Source organism: Ranitomeya imitator, chromosome 3 (genome assembly GCF_032444005.1).
Source record: "Ranitomeya imitator isolate aRanImi1 chromosome 3, aRanImi1.pri, whole genome shotgun sequence".
NCBI lineage: Eukaryota > Metazoa > Chordata > Amphibia > Anura > Dendrobatidae > Ranitomeya > Ranitomeya imitator.
This window is the reverse complement of record NC_091284.1, coordinates 31950102-31973377: the sequence shown is the minus strand read 5'-3', so window position 1 is coordinate 31973377 and position 23276 is coordinate 31950102. Positions and strand designations below refer to the sequence as shown.

The 23276-nt window shown below is 46.0% G+C and overlaps 1 protein-coding gene and 1 pseudogene across 2 annotated transcripts in view; one reads left to right on the top strand and one right to left on the bottom strand.

Moving 5' to 3' along the window:
* The window catches only part of DSCAM (DS cell adhesion molecule), a 570150-nt gene that overhangs the window by 334924 nt on the left and 211950 nt on the right, over positions 1-23276 (bottom strand). The gene's annotated exons all lie outside the window — the stretch shown is intronic.
* On the top strand, positions 15385-16852 carry LOC138671459 (forkhead box protein H1-like; annotated as a pseudogene).

Below are 23276 nucleotides of genomic sequence, written 5' to 3'. Positions count from 1 at the left end.
ATTTCCGAGTTCAGTTTTTTGTCCCCTTTTTGAATATTGGCACCACATTTGCTATACGCCAGTCCTGTGGTACAGACCCTGTTATTATGGACTCTTTAAAGATTAAAAATAATGGTCTATCAATGACTGCACTTAATTCCTGCAGTACTCGGGGGTGTATCCCATCCGGGCCTGGAGATTTGACAATTTTAGTGAATTTTAGACGCCGCCGGACTTCCTGCTGGGTTAAGCAGGTGACACTTAATGTGGAATTTTTGTTATCACTGATCATTTTGTCTGCCATGGAATTTTCTTGTGTAAATACTAATGAAAAATAGTCATTTAGCATATTGGCTTTTTCCTCATCCTCATCCACCATTTCACCCAGACTATTTTTAAGGGGGCCAACACTATCATTTTTTAGTTTCTTACTATTTACGTAGTTAAAGAATGACATCAGGACCCGTAGTCGCGCAGTCGCGCGAAACGGCCGTCGTCCTTCTGTTCCACGTTCTCCCTTCAGTTGCCTGCACATGTTCTGATTAAAGGATTGTCAATTTTAGTACCAGTGAGTGCACTTCTGTTTTTTCTTCGTTTGGATAAAAAAAAAATACTCACCTCTCCTTGTTCCCTCACTGCTACGGTCTCGGCAGTGTGTTGTAAAGCAGGTGTCCCCAACTCCAGTCCTCGAGGCCCACCAACATGTCATGTTTTCAAGATTTCCTTAGTCTTGCCCAGGTAATAATTGCATCACCTGTGCAATGCAAAGGAAATCCTGAAAACATGACCTGTTGGTGGGCCTTGAGGACTGGAATTGGGGACCCCTGTTGTAAAGCTCGACAAATCTCTGCACAGCAGGCGTGATGTAGTAACAGCTCCTTATTCCATCATTGATTTTACCTGTATTGGCATCTAGCATGCTGATACAGTTGAAAGTGCAATGCCCCCAACTCACGGGACCCATAGTGGCCACGTCGTCTGATTGAAGGGGTGTTCTTCTTTCTTTTGAGTGTTACTGCCTGCTTATGATTGGTCAGAATCATACAGGGGAAAAAGTACTCGTCCCCAGTGAAAACTGTCTGATAACGCCAACTTGGACTTAAAAAAAAGGAAAATGGCCGTCGAGATCGCCATCTGCGCACGCGCGGCATCCCGCGGCCATTTTCCTGAAGCCGAGAAGAACCATCTGCGCACGCGCGGCCTCACAAAGATGGCCGCGCCCACCGATAAACGGCTGAATAGCGCAGATCGCGCTATTTTCCTTGAAGCTGCGCAGTGGATTCGCCACTTGGACATGCGCACACCACTACGCCACCAACGGAGATCTGGGGGAGAAACAGCGCTGTCACCACGCCCATATGACCTGACCAGCGTGAGTGACAGCCCAAAACGGCGACTTTACAAAGGTATTTCGGCAGCATAGGTGGGGAATAAAGGCTCCAAAATACACTAATGTAAAGCACAGCTCTGCCCCTATTTAACGCTATTTTTAGCTCTTCTTGAAAAAACGGGGTGACAGGTTCCCTTTAAGAGAATGCATTCTGAGAATCCTCACACTCCTCCAGGAAAAAGATTTCCTCCCTGATAGTTATGCGGGACTGTGGCTGAAATCGGTTCTGTTTTTAGGGCACTTTGGATGGCTATGTTATGCAGACATTTTACCGGGCACAATTATGGAGGCACTATGACTGGCCCTGTAATGGAGATACTACCTGACACTATTATGGAGGCACTGTGACTGGCTCTGTGATGGAGATACTACCTAACACTATTATGGGGGCACTGTGACTGGCCCTGTAATGGAGATACTACCTGACACTATTATGGAGGCACTATGACTGGCCCTGTTATAGAGACACTACCTGATACTGCTATGAAGGTACTGTGAAGGGCCCTGTTATGGAGATACTTACCTGACACTACTATGGAGGCACTGTGACTGGCCCTGTTATGCAGATACTACTACCTGACACTATTATGGAGGCACTGTGACTGGCCCTGCTACGGAGATACTACCTGACGCTATTATGGAGGCACTGTGACTGGCCCTGTAATGGAGATATTACCTGACACTATTATGGAGGCACTGTGACTGGCCCTGAAATGGAGATACTACCTGACACTATTATGGAGGCACCGTGACTGGCCCTGCAATGGGGACACTACCTGACACTATTATGGAGGCACTGTGACTGGCCCTGTAATCGAGATACTATCTGACACTATTATGGAGGCACTGTAACTGGCCCTGTTATGGAGATACTACCTGACACTATTATGGAGGCACTGTGACTGGCTCTGTAATGGAGATACTACCTGACACTATTATGAAGGTACTGTGACTGGCCCTGTTATGGAGATACTACCTGACACTATTATGGAGGCACTGTGACTGGCTCTGTAATGGAGATACTACCTGACACTATTATGGAGGCACTGTGACTGGCCCTGTAATGGAGATACTACCTGACACTATTATGGAGGCACTGTGACTGGCCCTGTAATGGAGATACTACCTGACACTATTATGGAGGCACTGTGACTGGCCCTGTAATGGAGACACTACCTGACACTATTATGGAGGCACTGTGACTGGCTCTGTAATGGAGATACTACCTGACACTATTATGGAGGCACTGTGACTGGCCCTGTAATGGAGATACTACCTGACACTATTATGGAGGCACTGTGACTGGCCCTGTAATGGAGATACTACCTGACACTATTATGGAGGCACTGTGACTGGCTCTGTAATGGAGATACTACCTGACACTATTATGGAGGCACTGTGACTGGCCCTGTAATGGAGATACTACCTGACACTGTTATGGAGGCACTGTGACTGGCCCTGTAATGGAGACACTACCTGACACTATTATGGAGGCACTGTGACTGGCTCTGTAATGGAGATGCTACCTGACACTATTATGGAGGCACTGTGACTGGCCCTGTAATGGAGATACTACCTGACACTATTATGGAGGCACTGTGACTGGCCCTGTAATGGAGACACTACCTGACACTATTATGGAGGCACTGTGACTGGCTCTGTAATGGAGATACTACCTGACACTATTATGGAGGCACTGTGACTGGCTCTGTAATGGAGATACTACCTGACACTATTAGGGAGCCACTGTGACTGGCCCTGTAATGGAGATACTACCTGACATTATTATGGAGGCACTCTGACTGGCTCTGTAATGGAGATACTACCTGACACTATTATGGAGGCACTGTGACTGGCCCTGTAATGAAGATACTACCTGACACTGTTGTGGAGGCACTGTGACTGGCCCTGCAATAGAGATACTACCTGACACTATTATGGAGGCACTGTGACTGGCCCTGTAATGGAGATACTACCTGACACTATTATGGAGGCACTGTGACTTGCGCTGTAAAGGAGATACTACCTGACACTATTATGGAGGCACTGTGACTGGCCCTGTAATGGAGATACTACCTGACACTATTATGGAGGCACTGTGACTGGCCCTGTAATGGAGATACTACCTGACACTATTATGGAGGCACTGTGACTGGCTCTGTAATGGAGATACTACCTGACTATTATGGAGGCACTGTGACTGGCCCTGTTATGGAGATACTACCTGACACTATTATGGAGGCTCTGTAATGGAGATACTACCTGACACTATTATGGAGGCACTGTGACTGGCCCTGTAATTGAAATACTACCTGACACTATTATGGAGGCACTGTGACTGGCCCTGTAATGGAGATACTACCTGACACTGTTATGGAGGCACTGTGACTGGCCCTGTAATGGAGATACTACCTGACACTATTATGGAGGCACTGTGACTGGCCCAGTCATGGAGATACTACCTGACACTATTATGGAGGCACTGTGACTGGCTCTGTAATGGAGATACTACCTGACACTATTATGGAGCCACTGTGACTGGCTCTGTAATGGAGATACTACCTGACACTTATGGAGGCACTGTGACTGGCCCTGTAATGAAGATACTACCTGACACTGTTATGGAGGCACTGTGACTGGCCCAGTCATGGAGATACTACCTGACACTATTATGGAGGCACTGTGACTGGCTCTGTAATGGAGATACTACCTGACACTATTATGGAGGCACTGTGACTGGCCCTGTAATGAAGATACTACCTGACACTGTTGTGGAGGCACTGTGACTGGCCCTGCAATAGAGATACTACCTGACACTATTATGGAGGCACTGTGACTGGCCCTGTAATGGAGATACTACCTGACACTATTATGGAGGCACTGTGACTTGCGCTGTAAAGGAGATACTACCTGACACTATTATGGAGGCACTGTGACTGGCCCTGTAATGGAGATACTACCTGACACTATTATGGAGGCACTGTGACTGGCCCTGTAATGGAGATACTACCTGACACTATTATGGAGGCACTGTGACTGGCTCTGTAATGGAGATACTACCTGACTATTATGGAGGCACTGTGACTGGCCCTGTTATGGAGATACTACCTGACACTATTATGGAGGCTCTGTAATGGAGATACTACCTGACACTATTATGGAGGCACTGTGACTGGCCCTGTAATTGAAATACTACCTGACACTATTATGGAGGCACTGTGACTGGCCCTGTAATGGAGATACTACCTGACACTGTTATGGAGGCACTGTGACTGGCCCTGTAATGGAGATACTACCTGACACTATTATGGAGGCACTGTGACTGGCCCAGTCATGGAGATACTACCTGACACTATTATGGAGGCACTGTGACTGGCTCTGTAATGGAGATACTACCTGACACTATTATGGAGCCACTGTGACTGGCTCTGTAATGGAGATACTACCTGACACTTATGGAGGCACTGTGACTGGCCCTGTAATGAAGATACTACCTGACACTGTTATGGAGGCACTGTGACTGGCCCAGTCATGGAGATACTACCTGACACTATTATGGAGGCACTGTGACTGGCTCTGTAATGGAGATACTACCTGACACTATTATGGAGCCACTGTGACTGGCTCTGTAATGGAGATACTACCTGACACTTATGGAGGCACTGTGACTGGCCCTGTAATGAAGATACTACCTGACACTATTATGGAGGCACTGTGACTGGCCCTGTAATGGAGATACTACCTGACACTATTATGGAGGCACTGTGACTTGCGCTGTAAAGGAGATACTACCTGACACTATTATGGAGGCACTGTGACTGGCTCTGTAATGGAGATACTACCTGACACTATTATGGAGGCACTGTGACTGGCTCTGTAATGGAGATACTACCTGACACTATTATGGAGGCACTGTGACTGGCCCTGTAATGGAGATACTACCTGACACTATTATGGAGGCACTGTGACTGGCTCTGTAATGGAGATACTACCTGACACTATTATGGAGGCACTGTGACTGGCTCTGTAATTGAGATACTACCTGACACTATTATGGAGGCACTGTGACTGGCCCTGTAATGGAGATACTACCTGACACTATTATGGAGGCACTGTGACTGGCTCTGTAATGGAGATACTACCTGACACTATTATGGAGGCACTGTGACTGGCCCTGTTAGGGATATACTACCTGACACTATTATGGAGGCACTGTGACTGGCCCTGTTATGGAGATACTACCTGACACTATTAAGGAGGCACTGTTACTGGCCCTGTTATGGAGATACTACCTGACACTATTATGGAGGCACTGTGACTGGCCCTGTAATGGAGATACTACCTGACACTATTATGGAGGCACTGTGACTGGCTCTGTAATGGAGATACTACCTGACACTATTATGGAGGCACTGTGACTGGCTCTGTAATGGAGATACTACCTGACACTATTATGGAGGCACTGTGACTGGCCCTGTAATGGAGATACTACCTGACACTATTATGGAGGCACTGTGACTGGCTCTGTAATGGAGATAGTACCTGACACTATTATGGAGGCACTGTGACTGGCTCTGTAATGGAGATACTACCTGACACTATTATGGAGGCACTGTGACTGGCTCTGTAATGGAGATACTACCTGACACTATTATGGAGGCACTGTGACTGGCTCTGTAATGGAGATAGTACCTGACACTATTATGGAGGCACTGTGACTGGCCCTGTAATGGAGATACTACCTGACACTATTATGGAGGCACTGTGACTGGCCCTGTAATGGAGATACTACCTGACACTATTATGGAGGCACTGTGACTGGCTCTGTAATGGAGATACTACCTGACACTATTATGGAGGCACTGTGACTGGCCCTGTAATGGAGATACTACCTGACACTATTATGGAGGCACTGTGACTGGCCCTGTAATGGAGATACTACCTGACACTATTATGGAGGCACTGTGACTGGCTCTGTAATGGAGATACTACCTGACACTATTATGGAGGCACTGTGACTGGCCCTGTAATGGAGATACTACCTGACACTATTATGGAGGCACTGTGACTGGCTCTGTAATGGAGACACTACGTGACACTATTATGGAGGCACTGTGACTGGCTCTGTAATGGAGATACTACCTGACACTATTATGGAGGCACTGTGACTGGCCCTGTAATGGAGATACTACCTGACACTATTATGGAGGCACTGTGACTGGCTCTGTAATGGAGATAGTACCTGACACTATTATGGAGGCACTGTGACTGGCCCTGTTATGGAGATACTACCTGACACTATTATGGAGGCACTGTGACTGGCTCTGTAATGGAGACACTACCTGACACTATTATGGAGGCACTGTGACTGGCTCTGTAATGGAGACACTACCTGACACTGTTATGAAGGCACTGTGACTGGCTCTGTAATGGAGATACTACCTGACACTATTATGGAGGCACTGTGACTGGCTCTGTAATGGAGACACTACCTGACACTATTATGGAGGCACTGTGACTGGCTCTGTAATGGAGATACTACCTGACACTATTATGGAGGCACTGTGACTGGCCCTGTTATGGAGATACTACCTGACACTATTATGGAGGCACTGTGACTGGCTCTGTAATGGAGACACTACCTGACACTATTATGGAGGCACTGTGACTGGCTCTGTAATGGAGACACTACCTGACACTGTTATGAAGGCACTGTGACTGGCTCTGTAATGGAGATACTACCTGACACTATTATGGAGGCACTGTGACTGGCTCTGTAATGGAGACACTACCTGACACTATTATGGAGGCACTGTGACTGGCTCTGTAATGGAGATACTACCTGACACTATTATGGAGGCACTGTGACTGGCCCTGTTACGGAGATACTACCTGACACTATTATGGAGGCACTGTGACTGGCTCTGTAATGGAGATACTACCTGACACTATTATGGAGGCACTGTGACTGGCTCTGTAATGGAGATACTACCTGACACTATTATGGAGGCACTGTGACTGGCCCTGTTATGGATATACTACCTGACACTATTATGGAGGCACTGTTACTGGCCCTGTTATGGAGATACTACCTGACACTATTATGGAGGCACTGTGACTGGCCCTGTAATGGAGACACTACCTGACACTGTTATGAAGGCACTGTGACTGGCTCTGTAATGGAGATACTACCTGACACTATTATGGAGGCACTGTGACTGGCTCTGTAATGGAGACACTACCTGACACTGTTATGAAGGCACTGTGACTGGCCCTGTTATGGAGATACTACCTGACACTATTATGGAGGCACTGTGACTGGCTCTGTAATGGAGACACTACCTGACACTATTATGGAGGCACTGTGACTGGCTCTGTAATGGAGACACTACCTGACACTGTTATGAAGGCACTGTGACTGGCTCTGTAATGGAGATACTACCTGACACTATTATGGAGGCACTGTGACTGGCTCTGTAATGGAGACACTACCTGACACTATTATGGAGGCACTGTGACTGGCTCTGTAATGGAGACACTACCTGACACTATTATGGAGGCACTGTGACTGGCTCTGTAATGGAGATACTACCTGACACTATTATGGAGGCACTGTGACTGGCCCTGTTATGGAGATACTACCTGACACTATTATGGAGGCACTGTGACTGGCTCTGTAATGGAGACACTACCTGACACTATTATGGAGGCACTGTGACTGGCTCTGTAATGGAGATACTACCTGACACTATTATGGAGGCACTGTGACTGGCCCTGTTATGGAGATACTACCTGACACTATTAAGGAGGCACTGTTACTGGCCCTGTTATGGAGATACTACCTGACACTATTATGGAGGCACTGTGACTGGCTCTGTAATGGAGACACTACCTGACACTGTTATGAAGGCACTGTGACTGGCTCTGTAATGGAGATACTACCTGACACTATTATGGAGGCACTGTGACTGGCTCTGTAATGGAGACACTACCTGACACTGTTATGAAGGCACTGTGACTGGCTCTGTAATGGAGATACTACCTGACACTATTATGGAGGCACTGTGACTGGCCCTGTTATGGAGATACTACCTGACACTATTATGGAGGCACTGTGACTGGCCCTGTAATGGAGATACTACCTGACACTATTATGGAGGCACTGTGACTGGCTCTGTAATAGAGATACTACCTGACACTATTATGGAGGCACTGTGACTGGCCCTGTAATGGAGATACTACCTGACACTATTATGGAGGCACTGTGACTGGCTCTGTAATGGAGATACTACCTGACACTATTATGGAGGCACTGTGACTGGCTCTGTAATGGAGATACTACCTGACACTATTATGGAGGCACTGTGACTGGCCCTGTAATGGAGATACTACCTGACACTATTATGGAGGCACTGTGACTGGCTCTGTAATGGAGATACTACCTGACACTATTATGGAGGCACTGTGACTGGCCCTGTAATGGAGATACTACCTGACACTATTATGGAGGCACTGTGACTGGCTCTGTAATTGAGATACTACCTGACACTATTATGGAGGCACTGTGACTGGCCCTGTAATGGAGATACTACCTGACACTATTATGGAGGCACTGTGACTGGCTCTGTAATGGAGATACTACCTGACACTATTATGGAGGCACTGTGACTAGCCCTGTTATGGATATACTACCTGACACTATTATGGAGGCACTGTGACTGGCCCTGTTATGGAGATACTACCTGACACTATTAAGGAGGCACTGTTACTGGCCCTGTTATGGAGATACTACCTGACACTATTATGGAGGCACTGTGACTGGCCCTGTAATGGAGATACTACCTGACACTATTATGGAGGCACTGTGACTGGCTCTGTAATGGAGATACTACCTGACACTATTATGGAGGCACTGTGACTGGCTCTGTAATGGAGATACTACCTGACACTATTATGGAGGCACTGTGACTGGCCCTGTAATGGAGATACTACCTGACACTATTATGGAGGCACTGTGACTGGCTCTGTAATGGAGATAGTACCTGACACTATTATGGAGGCACTGTGACTGGCTCTGTAATGGAGATACTACCTGACACTATTATGGAGGCACTGTGACTGGCTCTGTAATGGAGATACTACCTGACACTATTATGGAGGCACTGTGACTGGCTCTGTAATGGAGATAGTACCTGACACTATTATGGAGGCACTGTGACTGGCCCTGTAATGGAGATACTACCTGACACTATTATGGAGGCACTGTGACTGGCTCTGTAATGGAGATACTACCTGACACTATTATGGAGGCACTGTGACTGGCTCTGTAATGGAGATACTACCTGACACTATTATGGAGGCACTGTGACTGGCTCTGTAATGGAGATACTACCTGACACTATTATGGAGGCACTGTGACTGGCTCTGTAATTGAGATACTACCTGACACTATTATGGAGGCACTGTGACTGGCTCTGTAATGGAGATAGTACCTGACACTATTATGGAGGCACTGTGACTGGCCCTGTTATGGAGATACTACCTGACACTATTATGGAGGCACTGTGACTGGCTCTGTAATGGAGACACTACCTGACACTATTATGGAGGCACTGTGACTGGCTCTGTAATGGAGACACTACCTGACACTGTTATGAAGGCACTGTGACTGGCTCTGTAATGGAGATACTACCTGACACTATTATGGAGGCACTGTGACTGGCTCTGTAATGGAGACACTACCTGACACTATTATGGAGGCACTGTGACTGGCTCTGTAATGGAGATACTACCTGACACTATTATGGAGGCACTGTGACTGGCCCTGTTATGGAGATACTACCTGACACTATTATGGAGGCACTGTGACTGGCTCTGTAATGGAGACACTACCTGACACTGTTATGAAGGCACTGTGACTGGCTTTGTAATGGAGATACTACCTGACACTATTATGGAGGCACTGTGACTGGCTCTGTAATGGAGACACTACCTGACACTGTTATGAAGGCACTGTGACTGGCCCTGTTATGGAGATACTACCTGACACTATTATGGAGGCACTGTGACTGGCTCTGTTATGGAGATACTACCTGACACTGTTATGAAGGCACTGTGACTGGCTCTGTAATGGAGATACTACCTGACACTATTATGGAGGCACTGTGACTGGCTCTGTAATTGAGATACTACCTGACACTATTATGGAGGCACTGTGACTGGCCCTGTAATGGAGATACTACCTGACACTATTATGGAGGCACTGTGACTGGCTCTGTTATGGAGATACTACCTGACACTATTATGGAGGCACTGTGACTGGCTCTGTAATAGAGATACTACCTGACACTGTTATGAAGGCACTGTGACTGGCTCTGTAATGGAGATACTACCTGACACTATTATGGAGGCACTGTGACTGGCCCTGTAATGGAGACATTTTAGCTGGCACTATTATGGAGGCACTGTGACTGGCTCTGTAATGGAGATACTACCTGACACTATTATGGAGGCACTGTGACTGGCTCTGTAATTGAGATACTACCTGACACTATTATGGAGGCACTGTGACTGGTTCTGTAATTGAGATACTACCTGACACTATTATGGAGGCACTGTGACTGGCTCTGTTATGGAGATACTACCTGACACTGTTATGAAGGCACTGTGACTGGCCCTGTTATGGAGATACTACCTGACACTATTATGGAGGCACTGTGACTGGCTCTGTAATGGAGATACTACCTGACACTATTATGGAGGCACTGTGACTGGCTCTGTAATGGAGACACTACCTGACACTGTTATGGAGGCACTGTGACTGGCCCTGTTATGGAGATACTACCTGACACTATTATGGAGGCACTGTGACTGGCTCTGTAATGGAGATACTACCTGACACTATTATGGAGGCACTGTGACTGGCTCTGTAATTGAGATACTACCTGACACTATTATGGAGGCACTGTGACTGGCCCTGTTATGGAGATACTACCTGACACTATTATGGAGGCACTGTGACTGGCTCTGTTATGGAGATACTACCTGACACTGTTATGAAGGCACTGTGACTGGCCCTGTTATGGAGATACTACCTGACACTATTATGGAGGCACTGTGACTGGCTCTGTAATGGAGATACTACCTGACACTATTATGGAGGCACTGTGACTGGCTCTGTAATGGAGACACTACCTGACACTATTATGGAGGCACTGTGACTGGCTCTGTTATGGAGATACTACCTGACACTATTATGGAGGCACTGTGACTGGCTCTGTAATTGAGATACTACCTGACACTATTATGGAGGCACTGTGACTGGCCCTGTTATGGAGATACTACCTGACACTATTATGGAGGCACTGTGACTGGCTCTGTTATGGAGATACTACCTGACACTGTTATGAAGGCACTGTGACTGGCTCTGTAATGGAGACACTACCTGACACTATTATGGAGGCACTGTGACTGGCCCTGTTATGGAGATACTACCTGACACTATTATGGAGGCACTGTGACTGGCTCTGTAATGGAGATACTACCTGACACTATTATGGAGGCACTGTGACTGGCTCTGTAATGGAGACACTACCTGACACTATTATGGAGGCACTGTGACTGGCTCTGTTATGGAGATACTACCTGACACTATTATGGAGGCACTGTGACTGGCTCTGTAATTGAGATACTACCTGACACTATTATGGAGGCACTGTGACTGGCCCTGTTATGGAGATACTACCTGACACTATTATGGAGGCACTGTGACTGGCTCTGTTATGGAGATACTACCTGACACTGTTATGAAGGCACTGTGACTGGCCCTGTTATGGAGATACTACCTGACACTATTATGGAGGCACTGTGACTGGCTCTGTAATGGAGATACTACCTGACACTATTATGGAGGCACTGTGACTGGCTCTGTAATGGAGACACTACCTGACACTGTTATGAAGGCACTGTGACTGGCCCTGTTATGGAGATACTACCTGACACTATTATGGAGGCACTGTGACTGGCTCTGTAATGGAGACACTACCTGACACTGTTATGAAGGCACTGTGACTGGCTCTGTAATGGAGATACTACCTGACACTATTATGGAGGCACTGTGACTGGCTCTGTAATGGAGACATTTTAGCTGGCACTATTATGGAGGCACTGTGACTGGCCCTGTTATGGAGATACTACCTGACACTATTATGGAGGCACTGTGACTGGCTCTGTTATGGAGATACTACCTGACACTATTATGGAGGCACTGTGACTGGCTCTGTTATGGAGATACTACCTGACACTATTATGGAGGCACTGTGACTGGCTCTGTAATGGAGATACTACCTGACACTATTATGGAGGCACTGTGACTGGCTCTGTAATGGAGACACTACCTGACACTATTATGGAGGCACTGTGACTGGCCCTGTTATGGAGATACTACCTGACACTATTATGGAGGCACTGTGACTGGCTCTGTAATGGAGATACTACCTGACACTATTATGGAGGCACTGTGACTGGCCCTGTTATGGAGATACTACCTGACACTATTATGGAGGCACTGTGACTGGCTCTGTAATGGAGATACTACCTGACACTATTATGGAGGCACTGTGACTGGCTCTGTAATGGAGACACTACCTGACACTGTTATGAAGGCACTGTGACTGGCCCTGTTATGGAGATACTACCTGACACTATTATGGAGGCACTGTGACTGGCTCTGTAATGGAGACACTACCTGACACTGTTATGAAGGCACTGTGACTGGCTCTGTAATGGAGATACTACCTGACACTATTATGGAGGCACTGTGACTGGCTCTGTAATGGAGACACTACCTGACACTATTATGGAGGCACTGTGACTGGCTCTGTAATGGAGATACTACCTGACACTATTATGGAGGCACTGTGACTGGCCCTGTTATGGAGATACTACCTGACACTATTATGGAGGCACTGTGACTGGCTCTGTTATGGAGATACTACCTGACACTATTATGGAGGCACTGTGACTGGCTCTGTAATGGAGATACTACCTGACACTATTATGGAGGCACTGTGACTGGCTCTGTAATGGAGACACTACCTGACACTATTATGGAGGCACTGTGACTGGCCCTGTTATGGAGATACTACCTGACACTATTATGGAGGCACTGTGACTGGCTCTGTAATGGAGATACTACCTGACACTATTATGGAGGCACTGTGACTGGCTCTGTAATGGAGACACTACCTGACACTGTTATGAAGGCACTGTGACTGGCTCTGTAATGGAGACACTACCTGACACTATTATGGAGGCACTGTGACTGGCTCTGTAATGGAGATACTACCTGACACTATTATGAAGGCACTGTGACTGGCCCTGTAATGGAGATACTACCTGACACTATTATGGAGGCACTGTGACTGGCTCTGTAATGGAGACACTACCTGACACTGTTATGAAGGCACTGTGACTGGCTCTGTAATGGAGATACTACCTGACACTATTATGGAGGCACTGTGACTGGCTCTGTTATGGAGATACTACCTGACACTATTATGGAGGCACTGTGACTGGCCCTGTAATGAAGACACTACCTGACACTATTATGGAGGCACTGTGACTGGCCCTGTTATGGAGATACTACCTGACACTATTATGGAGGCACTGTGACTGGCCCTGTAATGGAGATACTACCTGACACTATTATGGAGGCACTGTGACTGGCCCTGTTATGGAGATACTACCTGACACTGTTATGGAGGCACTGTGACTGGCCCTGTTATGGAGATACTACCTGACACTATTATGGAGGCACTGTGACTGGCCCTGTTATGGAGATACTACCTGACACTATTATGGAGGCACTGTGACTGGCCCTGTTATGGAGATACTACCTGACACTATTATGGAGGCACTGTGACTGGCTCTGTAATGGAGACACTACCTGACACTATTATGGAGGCACTGTGACTGGCCCTGTAATGGAGACATTTTAGCTGGCACTATTATGGAGGCACTGTGACTGGCTCTGTTATGGAGATACTACCTGACACTATTATGGAGGCACTGTGACTGGCCCTGTAATGGAGACATTTTAGCTGACACTATTATGGAGGCACTGTCTGGAACTGTTATGGAAACATGGCGTTATTATGGATGCACTAATTGACACTGTTATAAATACAGTAGCTGACAATGTTATAAAGTCAATGTGACTGGCTCTGTTATGAAGACACTAGTTATGTTGTGGAGACACTAACTGGTGCTGTTATGGAGGAACTGTAAGTGGCACTGTTATAAAGACACCTTAGGTAGCACTGTTATGCAGACACTAGCAGGTGCTGTTTTGGAGAAATTATAACTGGCCTTATCAAGGAGATACTTTGGCTGGCACTGCTATGAAGACACTAACCGTTGCAATTATTGGAGTACTTTATTTGGACTTCTTGTGGAGAATCTGGATGGTGCTGATGGCACTGTGACTGGCCCGGTTATATAGACACCCTGAATGGTATTGCTATGGATGCATTAGAGACACTACATTTATGGGGGCACTTTGGTTGCTTTGTTACAGAGAGACTTGAGCTGGCACTGGTATGGAGACACCAGATGGTGTCGTTATGGAGTCACTGTGACTGGCACTGTTAGGTAACAACCAATAAATCTTCCATGACAGCTCCTTCAACTCCGATAGGAAGCATTGCAGTCACGTTGATGCAGCCACCACAGGCCACGACTGACCTATACAGGAGGCAGAGATAAGTCTTGACGCTTCTGGGCTTCAATGCAAGAACCAAAGGTTCAGTACCACCTCATCATGTGCCATTTAAAATATCGGTGGTGACTCCTTATGTGGCAAAGAGGTCAATGGGTCCATTCTGGCTCAGGTCTGGAGGGAAGTGGTCTCCATGTCAGACCCCCACACCTTGTCTCCAGGGCGGGGGCTGCAGAGTCATGACCTGTCCACTCTGCTGACCACAGACTCTGAGTGACGGGAACCCTTGCTCTATGACATGGCTGCTGAGTGCCAGACCTGGGGACCCCTGAGCACACACAAGGATGGGGGTCACCGGAGCTCGGAGACAGGTAAAGGTGAACCCCAGCTCAGCAATGGGAAGACTGACCCTGAGCCCCCCGAGTGCGAGAAGCCCCCCAGGAAGGTGAAGAACTACCAGCGCTAGTGCAAGCCGCCGTACTCCTACCTGGCCATGATCGCCCTCGTTATCCACAACTCCCCCGATAAGATGCTGAAGCTGCCGCAGATTATTCAAAACATTGAAATCTTGTTCCCGTTCTTTAAAAGTGACTACGTGGGATGGAAAGACTGAGTGCGACACAACCTCTCCTCCAACGACTGCTTCCGAAAGGCCTCGTCTGGAATAATGTGTCCAGTTCTGAGCACATTTTATAAAAAGACATTGAAAAACTGGAGCAAGTTCAGAGAAGAGCAACCAGGATGGTGAGCGGACTGCAAAGTGCTGATGGATCCGGGAAAGCCTCAGGCCAAAGGTTATTTTTGGTCGGTGGACGTGAGCCGGATCCCCCTGGACGCCATGAAGTTGCAGAACACGGTCATGTCTCGTGGCGAAGCAGAGAGCTTTGTCCTGGATTTATCACCCTACATCCTGCACGACTACAAGTATGATGGCAGCGCAGAGCTCCAGCAGCAGATGACAGGCAATAACTACTCGAGTGCCAGCTCCTTGGGGGAAGACTCTCATAATCTCCAGAATGCTGGCAAACTACACAGCTCATTCACCATTGACTCTTTACTCCATGATCTCCAGGATGTGGAACTTCCAGATGTCTCCAAGACAGAAGAGAACCAAGAACAGGGTGACTCCCTGACCGACCAGCTGTGGATGCCTGCTCCTCACTCTCTGCAGAGTTCCAGCAGTCCTAGGCTCACCACCACCGACTCCATGAACTCCTCCTCCAGCGCCAGTTTGCCCACCATGCCCCCTATCAGCTGTGATCAGAGTCCGGAGCATTTCAGGGAGGTGCCCAGGACTTCTCCACAAGGGGACGCAAAGCGGCAAAGGGAAGGTGAGAGTAGTAGTTCTGATTACAGTACCGATAGTTCTCCATGTGGACTTCCATCTAAAGCTGCATTTTGTTCCCTCAGAGCTGCCAACTTCTTACACCAAGTGTGTGGCACCCAACATGGTGGCTCCCCGCAGTGCACTCCCCTTCTCTCCATTTCCTCAGTATCTCTACTATAACTATGGACCTTCCCCGTACATGACACCTCCGTACTGGGGGCTCCTGCCGCAACCAACCACCCCCAGACCCCAGCCGCCATGCCCAACACCCATACTGGATCTGGACAGCATGCTACGGGCATTGCCGCCCAATAATAGTGTGTATGACGTGATGATGAGCCACCCATGAGACCTGGTTCACCTAGTCTTACTGAGCCAATACCGGGCCCTACAGCCTGGAGAAAAGTGTCCTGTAGAGGCCCCTCCTGTACGAGACTGAGGACCATCGTACACCACAGGGGGGAGAAATAGAAATAAATGGTGCTTTCTGAAGTAGTGGCTGCCTGTGGTGACCACCAGCTGTCTGTGGGGACCGCTGGCTGTTTGTGGGGACCACCGGCTGTATGTGGTGTATGCCAGCTGTTTGTGGTGACTGCCCACTGTCCGTGGTGTCTGCTGGCTGTCCGTGGTATTCGCTGGCTGTCAGTGGTGTCTGCCGGCTGTCAGTGGTGTCCGCCGGCTGTCAGTGGTGTCCACCGGCTGTCAGTGGCGTCCGCCGGCTGTCAGTGGCGTCCGCCGGCTGTCTGATGACTGCCCACTGTCTATGGGGACTGACTGCTGTCTGTGGTGACTGCCTGCTGTCTGTGGTGACCGCCCATTGTCTGTGGTTACCGCCCATTGTCTGTGGTGACTGCCTGCTGTCTGTGGTGACTGCCTGCTGTCCATGGTATCTGATGGCTGCCAGTGGTGTCCTCCGCCGGCTGTCTGTGGTGTGTGGTGTCCGCCGGCTGTCAGTGGTGACCAGTAGACTGTTTTAGTGTCCGCTGAGTGAAACGTCCCATCAGCGTCGGACTGGAGCACCTTGTGCCCACCAGAGAAAATCATTCTTAGGGCCCACTATGTAGCTACATAGAAATAAATACAAGACCACCAATTGTGCTGTAAAATGCGCTAATATCAGAGCACACCTGATCTATCTATTATGGTAAACGGCATCACGCTCTCTCCCGCACCTGAAATCCGCTGCCTTGGGGTAACTCTCGATTCTGCCTTGTCCTTCAAACTGCACATCCAAACTCTTGCAACCTCCTGTCACCTCCAACTCAAAAATATTGCCAAAATCCGTCCCTTCCTCAGCCCATAATCTACCAAAACTCTTGTGCATGCCCTCATCATCTCCCGCCTCGTCTACTGCAACACCCTCCTCTGTGGCCTCCCAGCTAACTCTTGCACCACTCCAGTCTGTCCGAAAACTCTGCTGCCCGGCTAATCCACCACTCTCCTAGCTACTCCCCTGCTTCACCCCTCTGCAAATCCCTCCACTGGCTCCCAATTCCCCAACGAATCCAGTTCAAACTGCTAACACTGATCTACAAAGCCATCCACAACCTGTCCCCTCCCTATATCTCTGAACTAATCTCCCAATATCTTCCCTCACGTTATCTCCGATCTTCCAAGACCTCCTACTCTCCTCCACACTTATTCGTTCCTCACACCACCGCCTCCAAGATTTCTCCCGAATATCCCCAATCCTCTGGAATTCCACACCTCAACACGTCCGACTATCCACCACCCTCAAATCCTTCAAACGGAACCTGAAAACCCATCTCTTCAGGAAATTACAGCCTGCAATAACCATTCTACCGCTTCACCATCACCTGAGCTGCTGCCTCACCACCACCTGAGCTGCCGCACCCCCGACCTTCTGTCTCTTCCCCATTATCCCATAGAATGTAAGTCCGCAAGGACAGGGACCTCTCCCCTCTGTACCAGTCTGCCAATGTAAATTTGTTTACTGTAAACGATATCTATAACTCTGAATGTAACCCTTTCTCATGTACAGCACTATGGAATTAATGGTGCTATATAAATAATAATAATAATTGCTTCTACCCCCCATGCAGCTACAACCCCTGAGGTAGGGGTCCCCTACATGGTCAGCCACGACTGGTAATGTATTATGGTTCTGCGTTGCATGGAAAATACTGAATAAGGTCTTTATGACTTTGTGGAACATAGCCACATAAGCATACACTAGTGCAAATTTAGTGAGTGGCCTCTGCCCCACAGAAGGTTGCCATTGCCATTACCATTGCCAGCTAAATCCAATAAAATACCCCCTCCCGATATTGTCAGATACACAGTTTACATCGCTCCCAACATCTGCTCACAGCTCCTCCAATTACAGGACCAGAACACCTTGGAGGTTGACAGGAGATGTGCGGTGCGGCGGGGTGTACACATTTTACCCTCCGGCGGACACACTTTACACACAAAGAGATGCTTTTCAGTGTATGAAATTCCCATCCTCTAGAGACGGAGCTGAGAGGTCTTTAAGATGATTCTAACTAACTCATAATTGTCATTTAAGAGGCAAATGGTGAAAAACCATAATATGCGTGAAGCCGCACTGCCGCCACATGACGAGTCTCTGCTTCAGGAATCCTGTTGCTTGGCCAATTATTCTCATCAGAGAAGAGATTCACAGCTCAGAACAATTAGATAATCTGTAACCAGGAGCGGCAGGATAATGGCTCTGAAATGCGTCACTCATTTACTCTATTATTTACCCCAGATCAACGATGAAAGGAGATAAAAGAGTCAAGTGGCATCGTAAATATGAGGTCTATTCATAAAAGACTAAATATAGGGAGCCGTGATGAAGATACCTATACATATCTGCCACTATTGTATATCTACCACTCACTTCAAGTGCCAGCATACATGTACAACCATATAATTAACATAATACTGCCACCTATGTACAAGAATATAACTACTACAATACTGCCCCTATGTACAAGAATATAACTACTATAATACTGCCCCTATGTACAAGAATATAACTACTATAATACTGCCCCTATGTACAAGAATATAACTACTATTATACTGCCCCTATGTACAAGACTATAACTGCTATAATACTGCCCCTATGTACAAGAATATAACTACTACAATACTGCCCCTATGTACAAGAATATAACTACTATAATACTGCCCCTATGTACAAGAATATAACTACTATAATACTGCCCCTATGTACAAGAATATAACTACTATTATACTGCCCCTATGTACAAGACTATAACTGCTATAATACTGCCCCTATGTACAAGAATATAACTACTATAATACTGCTCCTATATACAAGAATATAACTACTATAATACTGCTCCTGTGTACAAGAATATAACTACTATAATACTGCCCCTATGTACAAGAATATAACTACTATAATACTGCCCCTATGTACAAGAATATAACTACTATAATACTGCCCCTATGTACAAGAATATAACTACTATAATACTGCCCCTATGTACAAGAATATAACTACTATAATACTGCCCCTATGTACAAGAATATAACTACTATAATACTGCCCCTATGTACAAGAATATAAATACTATAATACTGCCCCTATGTACAAGAGTATAACTACTATAATGCTGCTCCTATGTACAAGAATATAATTACTATAATACTGCCCCTATGTACAAGAATATAATTACTATAATACTGCCCCTATGTACAAGAATATAACTACAATAATACTGCCCCTATGTACAAGAATATAACTACTATAATACTGCCCCTACGTACAAGAGTATAACTACTATAATACTGCTCCTATGCACAGCACAAGAATATAACTACTATAATACTGCTCCTATGTACAAGAATATAACTACTATAATACTGCTCCTATGTACAAGAATATAACTACTATAATACTGCCCTATGTACAAGAATATAACTACTATAATACTGCCACTATGTACAAGAATATAACTACTATAATACTGCTCCTATGTACAAGAATATAACTACTATAATACTGCCCCTATGTACAAGAATATAACTATTATAATACTGCCCCTATGTACAAGAATATAACTACTATAATACTGCTCCTATGTACAAGAATATAACTACTATAATACTGCTCCTATGTACAAGAATATAACTACTATAATACTGCCCTATGTACAAGAATATAACTACTATAATACTGCCACTATGTACAAGAATATAACTACTATAATACTGCCCCTATGTACAAGAATATAACTACTATAATACTGCCCCTATGTACAAGAATATAACTATTATAATACTGCCCCTATGTACAAGAATATAACTACTATAATACTGCCCCTATGTACAAGAATATAACTAGTACAATACTGCCACTATGTACAAGAATATAACTACTATAATACTGCCCCTATGTACAAGAATATAACTACTATAATACTGCTCCTATGTACAAGAATATAACTACTATAATACTGCCCTATGTACAAGAATATAACTACTATAATACTGCCCCTATGTACAAGAATATAACTACTATAATACTGCCCCTATGTACAAGAATATAACTACTACAATACTGCCACTATGTACAAGAATATAACTACTATAATACTGCTCCTATGTACAAGAATATAACTAGTATAATACTGCCCCTATGTACAAGAATATAACTACTATAATACTGCTCCCCTATGTACCATAATATAACTACTATAATACTGCTCCCCTATGTACAAGAATATAACTACTATAATACTGCTCCCCTATGTACCATAATATAACTACTATAATACTGCTCCCCTATGTACAAGAATATAACTACTATAATACTGCTCCTGTGTACACAAATATGTAACTAGTGCAGGCAAGAAAAAAAGAAGGCACTCACCGATCTAAAAGTTGGCAATCTTTGTTCAATCTTCATATAAAAACTTCATGGCCGGGGAGTGACGAAAGGAGCTCATGTGAGCAGGGGCAAATGACGGCCGTTTCGCACTGTGCTTTCGCTTCTACGGGTTAGCATCGTAGAAGCGCAAGTTTTTATATGAAGATTGGATAAAGATTGCCAACTTTTAGATCGGTGAGTGCCTTCTTTTTTTCTTGCCTGCACTGTTGGAATTGTCTGCTTCATTCTGAAGAGCACCCAATCTGAGCATATGTGGCTGGCAGTGCAATGACTGTAGATTAACACCTGGCTCCAGGAGTGGAGCGGCCTTGGCTTTGTTCAGACAGTGCCGTTTTTTTTGTATTTTTGGTCGATGAAATATATAACTAGTATAATACTAATAATTATAGACATGATTGCTGCTCACTCTGAAGTATTATTTCCAGCAGTGTAAAGCGATACTACCGTATTGCTGATGACCATGGCACATTGTGGGCATGGTCGGCATAATATTCAGGAACAGATGTCTTTCCTGATGGTGAATATGAGGACTGGAGTTTATATATGTATTTACAGATGGTGGTAATACTATATCGCTGAGATTCTCTGGGCATCTAATCAGCCTGGATACATGGCTGTGATACCTCGCCAACATTATCATAATTCGGCCTATTAGCATACAATGTGACAGAAGCGCGCTCGCGCTGTGATTGGCATAAAACAGCAGCGGCAGTCTGAAACAAATTCCAATGTTCAGTTCATCAAAATTGAGCCAAGCAAAGATCTGCTTTTCTTCCTGCTGCTGTCATGTAACTAAATAAACTACAAAACATGAGCAATTGCAACCCCCGAAGATGGATAACAATCAGATGGGAGGATGTGACTGATACAGCGATGTTGTGATAGCGCCGTCAATTCACTGTAAGTGTGGGAAAAACAGCAACATTCAATTAATTCATTAAAGAGCAAGAAAATAATATGAACATCAGTAATGTGGCCTTAAAGGGGTTTTGCACACTGGTGGGTAAGGGACTCTTGCCATTACTCCCCCCTCCTTCATTTAACCACAGACTTTATTATAAAAATGCAGCTGCCTAAAGCCACCACTAGAGGGAGCTCAATAATTTGCAGAGTTGTATAGACATTATTGAGCTGTGAGTAGTGCCTGTCAGCAGGCAGAATTTTATTTGTTAGCTGTTAGGCTACGTTCACATTTGCGGTGCGTCGGGCGCAACCGCGGCGACGCATGCGCCCCTATATTTAACATGGGGGGCGCATGGATATGCGTTATGTTGCGTTTTGTGACACATGCGTTCTTTGGGCGCAAGCGTCAAGGCGCAGAGGACGCTGCTTGTTGCATTTTTTTGCGCTATAAAAATGAACGCATGCGTCATAAAACGCAGCGTTTTGCGTGCGTTTTTGCGTGCGTTGCGTCGCCGACGCAGCACACAACAACGCAAATGTGAACGTAGCCTTAGTCATCTTCTCCTGATGTTGAGCTGTCAGAGACAAGAGGTGTCTACACGTCTCCAAAATAATGTGCATACTCTACAAAACACATCACATACTCTAGAACACACATCACACACACATAGTTAATGATAAACTTACCTGGAGCAGCCAGTGCCAGGCAGCAGCTGCCAAGGCAAACAGGATCATGGGGTGCATTAAAAGAGGTCTGGATACACATGATGAGAGCATTATACTGCCTCTGTACAAATCCCTAGTTAGACCGCACATGGAGTACTGTGTCCAGTTTTGGGCACCGGTGCTCAGGAAGGATATAATGGAACTAGAGAGAGTACAAAGGAGGGCAACAAAATTAATAAAGGGGATGGGAGAACTACAATACCCAGATAGATTAGCAAAATTAGGATTATTTAGTCTAGAAAAAAGACGACTGAGGGGCGATCTAATAACCATGTATAAGTATATAAGGGGACAATACAAATATCTCGCTGAGGATCTGTTTATACCAAAGAAGGTGACGGGCACA